The sequence below is a fragment of the Schistocerca piceifrons genome, chromosome 2, assembly GCF_021461385.2.
Source record: "Schistocerca piceifrons isolate TAMUIC-IGC-003096 chromosome 2, iqSchPice1.1, whole genome shotgun sequence".
Classification (NCBI taxonomy): Eukaryota; Metazoa; Arthropoda; class Insecta; order Orthoptera; family Acrididae; genus Schistocerca; species Schistocerca piceifrons.
The window spans coordinates 791339376-791348159 of record NC_060139.1 but is presented as its reverse complement, the minus strand read 5'-3'; the positions used below and the strand labels follow the sequence as shown (position 1 = coordinate 791348159).

Genomic DNA, 8784 nt, shown 5'->3' with positions numbered 1-8784 from the left:
TTTACGTAGCAGCTGGCGTAGACACGCACCTTCCGTGCCGTGCACTGGGAAGTGCTGTACGGTAATGGCGGCTCCGCGTTATCGCGATCTGCCTAGCTAGCCTACTGAATTATTCAACGTTATCGGCCGCGCGCCCGCGCAGCTCGCCGCAAACGGAGTTACAGCTAACCCTGTCCTGCCACCGGCCGTATCCACTTGTTTACATCGCTCCGAAGGCGGAACAGTGTCGTCAGCCGTCCGATGACAGCTACTCCGCTCCCAATGCCGACTGCGTGTTTCCTGTTCCGTCACACTTGACATTTATCCGTGCTCTCCGTTAGTTCCACATGTGCTTTCCTACAGCTGTCGCTCTTCCAGGTCAAACCTAAAGATCTGTTCCCAGAATGAGATTTTCACTCTGCAGCTGATATGAAACTTCCTGGCAGATTAAAACTGTGTGCCGGACCGAGACTCGAACTCGGGACCTTTGCCTTTCGGGGGCAAGTGCTCTACCAACTGAGCTACCCAAGCACGACTCACACCCCGTCCTCACAGCTTTACTTCCGCCAGGTTCGCAGGAGAGCTTCTGTAAAGTTTGGAAGGTAGGAGGCGAGATACTGGCGGACGTACAGCTGTGAAGACGGGGCTAAAGATCTGTTGTTCATGATCATTTGCACCAAAAATTTTTTGCTACGTTAACAAGTCCCTCGCGATCCCATTTCTGGTGGCCCATCGCTTGCTTCTTAATACTGATTAATGTGTTATAGTTAAGAATATCGTTGTCGACCTGAAAGCTGTTTTCCTCTCGCCTTCTCTTTCATATATATTTTTCTATGTTTTTAAAAATAACTCGTTGTTTGTTGATACACAGTCCAGTCACAATAAAGTGACCACAGCCTGCGGTTGACGTCAACGTGCGATAGTTACTCACAGGTGGCAGGTGAAAAGACTAAAGGCTCCCGTTAACGATTTGCGAAGTAAGCTAATACACGTTCACCGAGCGAGGTGGCGCAGTGGTTAGACACTGGACTCGCATTCGGGAGGACGACGGTTCAATCCCGTGTCCGGCCATCCTGATTTAGGTTTTCCGTGATTTCCCTAAATCACTCCAGGCAAATGCCGGGATGGTTCCTCTGAAAGGGCACGGCCGACTTCCTTCACGATCCTTTCCTAATCCGATGAGACCAATGACCTCGCTGTCTGGTCTCCTTCCCCAAACAACCCAACCCTAATACACGTTCAAACTGTGTTTTTCGGTTTAACCACACTTTGAAGCAGACGCTCTTCGTGTGTATTTTGGGCAGTGAGTACGGCGGCAAATGAAGACAAAGCAGTCCTGGCATTGACTTTGCGCTGTGTTAAAAGAAGAAGAAAACGAGACTCTGGGGCAGGGAATGGCTTAAAATGAAAGATTTACCCATGAAAAAATGCCAAGGGAAATACTACTTCAGAACCCGGTAATTACAACTACTTTCTGCGAATGGACAATGAAACTTTTTAAAACTTGTTAAGGCCCTCCTAAAACAAACTTGCCTCTCACGTTCGCTCTTATGTAGCCACGGATGTGTCAAACAAGAAACGTATCAAGAAAACTTATCATTTCTTTCTTCTGAAGCAGGCGCTTTTTGTGTACGCTGTATTTTGGCGTTAGAGGGAATGGCTAGAAATGCAGATAAAGCACTTCTAGCCGCCGTCAACGTGTTTAAAGAAGAAGAATACAAGACGCTCGTCCAGGGAATGGTTTTAAATTAGAAATATACGAGGTGCATTCAAGTTCTAAGGCCTCCGATTTTTTTTCTAATTAACTACTCACCCGAAATCGATGAAACTGGCGTTACTTCTCGACGTAATCGCCCTGCAGACGTACACATTTTTCACAACGCTGACGCCATGATTCCATGGCAGCGGCGAAGGCTTATTTAGGAGTCTGTTTTGACCACTGGAAAATCGCTGAGGCAATAGCAGCACGGCCGGTGAATGTGCGGCCACGGAGAGTGTCTTTCATTGTTGGAAAAAGCCAAATGTCACTAGGAGCCAGGTCAGGTGAGTAGGGAGCATGACGAATCATTTCAAAGTTGTTATCACGAAGAAACTGTTGCGTAACGTTAGCTCGATGTGCGGGTGAGTTGTCTTGGTGAACAGCACACGCGCAGCCCTTCCCGGACGTTTTTGTTGCAGTGCAGGAAGGAATTTGTTCTTGAAAACATTTTCGTAGGATGCACCTGTTACCGTAGTGCCCTTTGGAACGCAGTGGGTAAGGATTACGCCCTCGCTGTTTCAGAACATGGACACCATCATTTTTTCAGCACTGGCGGTTACCCGAAATTTTTTTGGTGGCCGTGAATCTGTGTGCTTCCATTGAGCTGACTGGCGCTTTGTTTCTGGATTAAAAAAAGGCATCCACGTCTCATCCATTGTCACAACCGACGAAAAGAAAGTCCCATTCATGCTGTCGTTGCGCGTCAACATTGCTTGGCAACATGCCACACGGGCAGCCATGTGGTCGTCCGTCAGCATTCGTGGCACCCACCTGCATGACACTTTTCGCATTTTCAGGTCGTCTTGCAGGATTGTGTGCACAGAACCCACAGAAATGCCAACTCTGGAGGCGATCTGTTCAACAGTCATTCGGCGATCCCCCAAAACAATTCTCTCCACTTTCTCGATCATGTCGTCAGAGTGGCTTGTGCGAGCCCTAGGTAGTTTCGGTTTGTTGTCAGACGATGTTTTGCCTTCATTAAACTGTCGCACCCACGAACGCACTTTCGACACATCCATAACTCCATCACCACGTCTCCTTCAACTGTCGATGAATTTCAGTTGGTTTCACACCACGCAAATTCAGAAAACGAATGATTGCACGCTGTTCAAGTAAGGAAAACGTCGCCATTTTAAGTATTTAAAACTGTTCTCATTCTCGCCGCTGGCGGTAAAATTCCATCTGCCGTACGGTGCTGCCATCTCTGGGACGTATTGACAATGAACGCGGCCTCATTTTAAAACAATGCGCATGTTTCTATCTCTTTCCAGTTCGGAGAAAAAAAATCGGAGGCCTTAGAACTTGAATGCACCTCGTACAACTGAAAACCCTTTTGGGAATGTTACACCCAGAACATGATGATTACGTAACTTTCCGCGAAAATGTTTAATAACTTGTGTAGACATAAGTATGCGAAAATTTATTCTCGTCTGCTTGGTCCTCTGATGACAATTCATTAAAATATCACAACATTGGAACGTGTAGCCCACTCGTTCCTGGAAGAACCGGAAATCTTCTATTTCAAATGGCTCTGAGCACTATGGGACTTCACATCTGAGGTCATCAGTCCCCTAGAACTTAGAACTACTTAAACCTAACTAACCTAAGGACATCGAACATATCCATGCCCGAGGCAGGACTCGAACCTGCGACCGTAGCGATCGCGCGATTCCAGACTGAAGCGCCTAGAACCACTCGGCCACAGCTACCGGTTCTTTCTTTTATTTCATTCCACTCTGCTTGTTTGTTACTGTATGCGTATGATACTTCTGCCATTTTAGTAATTGCCAGTGCTATTTAGGTTTTATGTTTTATTTTTCATAGTTGTGGAAACTCATGATACAGTGAATAAATTGTAATAAAACATTTATTCACCAAACGTACGTGGCGACACAAATGACGTCCACCATCTTGTCAAACTTCCAGTCAATCGAAATTTCTCGCAAACACGATGCATGCGTGACAAACACGTCAAACAGCACCGTACACGTTCAAATATTTGGCAAGCGTAGCTGCGTTTGACAGAATGTTTGATCTTTAGAGAAGTTTTTACAATGAAAGGTACTGTATCTTAAGCGTTCCGGACAGGGCGTGGAGAGATAGAGATGCAGAAAACGTTACAGTCGTTGTCATAAAGCGGGAACGAATGTCCAAAAGCGCATGACCATTAGCTTTCGGGCCAAGAATGGAAGCCTTTAATAAGCCGCCGTGGTTAAAGTATAACGTGCATGGTAAAAAGGCGCCATCCAAACCCAGCGCCGAGGCAACTATGGCTCAACTAAGGGCCATAGACGGCAGCGGTGGAAGATGGCTGAGGTGACAGGCGAATAGAAGGGCAGTTGTCGAGCAACTGACCACCCAGGTGAATGGAGGAGCTACCAACACTGCCTCGACCTTTCAACGAACTTTGCTGTGTTTGAGCCTCCGCAGCATTGTTGACTGCTGCTCAAAGGCGGCGCCAGTTCCGCAACTGGGTGTCTACTGCGTAGCGAAAGATGGCCTCCTCATATGAATTACGGTTTATGCTCCATCCGTCAGATGACCGTTGTCATTTGTGGTCCTACTACAGTCGTCGTGAGGATCGAGGCCTGGCCGGCCGCTGTGACCGAGCGGTTCTAGGCGCTTCAGTCCGGAAACGCGCTGCAGGTTCGAATGTTGCTTCGGGCATGGATGTGTGTGCTCTCCTTAGGTTAGGCTTAAGTAGTTCTAACTCTAGGGGACTGATGACCTCAGATGTTAAGTCTCATAGTGCTTAGAGCCATTTGAACTATTTTTGATCGAGGCCGGAGGAGGGAACCTTATGGTCTTGGGAATGTTTTCGTGGAATTCCATGGGCTATCACGTTATTCTGGAAGGCACAATGGATCAACAGAAATATGGATATCCTTGGGGACCATATTTACCGTTAAACGCAGTTTGTTTTTCATCGGGACAATGGCATCTATCAACAGGACAATGCAACGTGTCTCTCAGCTGGCTGTGGACATGCGTGCTTCGAAGGGCACCAGGATAATTCTACCTGCTCCCGTGGCCACCAAACTCCCTGGATTCAAACGCAGTAGAGAATCTGTCGGACTACCTCGATCGGGCTGTTCGCGGCGTGGCTCCATATACATACCTATCAGTACCTCCCACAACCTCCTGTACCTCTCGCAGCGGCCCGCGCTGTAGAGCGTGGTTATTCAGGCTTTTGCCGGGTGGTCTCATTAATATGACTGAACAATGTATTTGTCCTATCCAGTTTGTTTCTTTTTGTACCATTCAATAATTGTCACTACTCTGTCACGCTTCTCAGCAGCTCATTTATCACCGTATCTTCTACTCTATTTGCATCTCTGTATGTTCGTTCATAGTGATGTTGAATTTGTTGACCATGTGAATTTTATTGGGATGGGGGACGGGGGAAGGAGTAAATTTCGTACAGCGATTAACTTTAAAGTTTCCAAGATACTGTAGTTTCTCTGCGGAGACAGTATCCATCCTTGACCACTGCTTGCTGGGAAACAAATCAACACAAACTGATGATTATGTTTCGTTGGGATGATAATGTCTAATACGTACCAAGTCAGATGCAATGTACTTAAAGAAAGGCATCGTGCAGCACGTGTCTCTTCGCAGGTGGTTCTAGGAGCATCGATCGGTTCCCCTCTCAGAAACACAACCAAAGACTACACAACAGACCGATCGCGTGCAAATCCCGTACGTTGAGACCGATGGTGACAGACGATGACAAACGGCAAATTACTAAATTGATATGGTCACATGGCCATATAGTCCGCTTATACTAAACATGTTTTTATCATATTACATTAGTCTCTTTCTCTCTCTCTCTCTCCCTCTCTCTCTCTCTCTCTCTCTCTCTCTCTCTCTCTCTCTCTCTCTCTCTCTCTCCTTCTCCCTCCCTCTCTGTCTCTTGCTAGTAGCTTCTATTCAATAACATACTCGACACAGAATGTTCGGAAAGATACCAATCTCTGCTTTCTCTGAGGTTTATTCCTCGAGTACGGTGTTTTATACCCGGTGCCACAATTTTCCATGATGCCACCATTTTCCATGCCCGCTTCACACCAATAACCTTCCAATGTGTTTGCCGACACTAGGCGGTTCCCGCACAAAAGTAAATGGACGAAATGGGTGTGAAAAAATAATTTACAATTCCATTCATTAGTGTGTAATATACACATAATTTACAATTCCATTCATTAGAGTGTAATTTACACACTAATGAATGGAATTGTAAATTATTTTTTCACACACATTTCGTCCATTTGCTTTTGTGTGGGGTTCATGTTATACGTAACAAGTACTTTGTTTCAGCCGTGGGCTTCTGAGGTTTTATGACCAGCGTTAGAGCCGCCTCAAAACACACATAAAGTCAGAACATGGATCCAAATTTATCCGCCCGCTAGGTGGTTAGTTGATGCGGCTACCACACGGTTAACGTCAGCTTGCCTTCTGTTTACAAGTAATCTACTTACAGAAGTCGCTGCTGACAAATACAATGTGGTGTGCACTTCTTTCTGTCAGTCTTCGTAGCTGCAATACAGGCCGCCCGTATTTGGCAGCGAGCCTTTCGCGAAACACAGGGCATTGCACCAGAGCAGGGCACGCCAGACGCGGGTCGGCTGGAGAGCTGATCACATATCGGAGCGGGAACCGCAACCTGGCAGCGGACTGCCGTACAAGGAAGGTACGGCGGGGACTGGTCGCGGCCAGCCTGCTGTTCGGAGCGCCGACCGCGGGTGACAGCGGCGGTCCGAACGCGGCGCGCATGCGCACGAGGGCTGCAACAGCAGGTAGCAATAGCCCTTCGAGTAACGGAACGTTCTGACGTGCGACGTTTTACTCTTTTTAAACTGCAGCTGCGCGCTTACGTTGAAAGCAGTTCTGCAAGCGAGCTTCTCCTTTTTCTACGATCTCATCAACTCCCCTCTACTTGTCTCCCTCTTTCTCTTTCTGTGTTTTTTTTTTTTTTTTTTTTGCGAGAGCAGGATATTAGGTTACGTAATTAGTTATCAGCTAAAAGTGGGAGGGGACTATCCGTCGAAAGTACAGTGCACCACCAACTATGCTAATATTAATTTTAGTTAGACAGCTAGTTTCATGTTCCATCGATCATTTGCACGATAAATCCTGATTGTATGGAACGAATCATTTTCACATCACAAATCATTGTGTAAATTTGCCTACATACAGATAATTCGTAAGTGTATTTTTCTTTTAGAAGACATACAGATGTGAGTTAGTAATTCCTGACAACCTTCTTCAGATTACAGTAACAGAAATTCTTCTATAGGATGAAAGGGATTGTCAACGAGAAACTTTTCAGTTTATTTTCAGATTTTATTTTGCTGCCTGTCAGACATTCTATACCACTGGGTAAGTGACCAAAATGTTGGTTGTAGCATTGTGCACACATTTTTGTGCTAAAGACAAACTTAACGTGACGTGTTGGACGTGTTTCTTCTCCTGGTATTGTAATTATTTACATCGTTGTTCCTTTAACTGCAGTTCAAAGGATTTGAACATTTAAAAAAGACCCAAATCAAGAAATATGTAAGGTGCGTACTTTTCCCTGAAACTGCAATGTGAAACAAATACTGACGGCGCCACGTGCGTTTTTGAACGAACATCGTGTTATTTAACTTTTATATTGATTCTCAATCCTAATTTTAGTCTACAACATGATACTTAATCTAATGAAATGTTTTCTCTCTGCACCTACCTCAGTGAGTGTTTCGTTGGTCCTCAGGCTAATACGTTACTTCACTTTTTATCACAATAGAGTTTTCCTTCACACCTAAACAACAACGGATTAAACAATTCAGACACTGCGACTTACGAAGACTAAGACTGACTGACTTAATGGGAACAATGACTGTTTACAACGTGCCACAGTGATTTAGGAGACGTCGAGACGAACAGTTTTGCAACACACACATTTGTGGTCTATCAAGTCAGAAAACACCGTCAAAAACTGAAGCTACAGCGCATGAATTCCGCGCGAGGTTTTCGAATGTCCTCTCCCTCTCTGACGTCACCGCCTTAGCATTCGTGTAAATTATATCTCACTGTTTTGTGAGTTTTAACAGTCTAAAGTTAACAATTAAATTGTCTGCTTCTCTGGCCTTCATACTGCGAGACTACTGTGCTTGTAAGGGTTTAGACCGAATGGGAAACCTTTCAAAAGTCTTTTCCTTTTTTCTTTCATTACCGTAAGCGATCATTAACCTGCTAATGTTAACGAAAGTCGGTGGAATAAGAGGGCGAGAGTATTAAACATCTCGCAAAGTCTACATGCGCTATGGCTTTCGTAGCTTCGTACGTTAATTTGAGGGAACATGCACATCAAGCTCGAACTCTTACTGGAATCGGTGGAATGCTACGAATAATGAGGAAAATGGGCAAGAGACACTACATCACGAGTGTTTGGGTAAGTTGACAATGTGGGTCTGGCGGAAGGCGTGGATGTGCGATGGCCAATGTGTCTGGATGGCAGAGTGGCCTAGGGCATCAGTCTAGTTAACAGGAGACCCAGGTTCGAACACCGGTCTGGCACCCATTTTCAGCTTTCCCCATTGATTTAAATCAGTTCCCGATAGTAGTTATTGTGTTTAATTCCTTTGTGTCCTTATTTGAGGGTGTTTCCCGGCTTGATAGACAATAAGCGGCGAATGTAACAGTGTTCGTCTTCACTTCCCCTACACCACTGTGTGATGTTGTAAACTCACTATTTACAACAGTGGTACTTAACTTCATTTCTTTAGAAAGGCTTCATAAAGCTTCTCTCATAAATTTCTTCATGTTTATTTTTAAAAACCAATGATATACTTTGTAAATTTGGCACTTTGTATGGGGTCTTTCATATCAGATTAGAGTTACATATCTGTTACAAATTTTGCTATTGTGTTGTGCTTTGCCCACATGTATTCGTTATCATTTTTTACGTTTTGGTAGTGTACACTCCTGTCATTTTCGGATAGTCGTGCCGCGTGGTCTAGGGAGCCTTGCCACGGTTTGCGCGTCTGTCCCCGGCGGAGGTTCGA

The 8784-nt window shown here is 45.3% G+C and overlaps 1 non-coding gene across 1 annotated transcript; it reads right to left on the bottom strand.

Annotated features, from left to right (window-relative positions):
* Window positions 1-436: 436 nt before the first annotated feature.
* Window positions 437-511, bottom strand: Trnas-cga. Its single transcript has one exon. It is a non-coding gene; the product is annotated as a tRNA-Ser (tRNA).
* Window positions 512-8784: the final 8273 nt, after the last annotated feature.